At 33.0% G+C, this 854-nt stretch overlaps 1 protein-coding gene across 1 annotated transcript in view; it reads right to left on the reverse strand.

The window, feature by feature from the left end:
- LOC119584998 (essential MCU regulator, mitochondrial-like) overlaps nt 1-854 on the reverse strand; it is a gene marked incomplete at its 3' end in the record, with an annotated part of 5,095 nt that overhangs the window by 3,693 nt on the left and 548 nt on the right.

Genomic DNA, 854 nt, shown 5'->3' on the forward strand with positions numbered 1-854 from the left:
TAATACTGCTTCATTTTTTTGCATACAAATACAGTATTAACAAATTATGGTAATTCTTTGCAATACAGATGCAGTCGCTATCCATACTATAAAGATTAACCTAAATCATGATTTCCATAATTTCTTCAGTCGTAGTTGTCAGAAGCTACACTAAAAATGCTATAAAGTAAAGAAACATTGCGACAGATGTGGTTAAGTGATTCTTGTGGCCAGCAATTTTCAACACTCCATGAAGAAGAATCTCCCAACATGCACATTCTAGCAACTTGCATTGGTTCCTTCTTTGATCATACATTACCAGTACACAAGATGGTCATGATTATGACAATGAAAAGTAGGTCCTGTTTTCATTTTTGATGAATTTCAGATTGACAACTTGAAAGGAAGCATAGGTAATGCCCTTTGAGATAACATAAATCAACATTTGTGAATGACAAACTTGAGCTTTGTGTTTTTCCATCAAATACGGAAGCAATCTAAGTTCTACTGTCGTGTAATGACATATATGCCACCACGGGCAGGGGTTTAATGTTTTGGTTCCCCTGAAAGCCCTTCCCCTGTGCAGAATAATTTACATAGTAGAAAGAATACCTTGGTTCCTTTATGGTGTAGTACTGTACATTAAGTGGTACAGGTAAAGTTTCAACTAGCCATCTTTAAAGCAGAAAATAATATATGCAAATGATAGAACAAATATATCTAATAAACTTATTTTCTATGTACTTCCATCGCAACTAAAAATTTACCCTTTAAGCTATATTTTTATTTGTTCCCATGCAGGAAAATTGCAAATTAAAAAAAAAAAGCTCTGAATACACAAATTATTACTTTTGGTACAAGTAATTTTTATCTCG

Source organism: Penaeus monodon, chromosome 19 (genome assembly GCF_015228065.2).
Source record: "Penaeus monodon isolate SGIC_2016 chromosome 19, NSTDA_Pmon_1, whole genome shotgun sequence".
In the NCBI taxonomy this organism is placed as follows: domain Eukaryota; kingdom Metazoa; phylum Arthropoda; class Malacostraca; order Decapoda; family Penaeidae; genus Penaeus; species Penaeus monodon.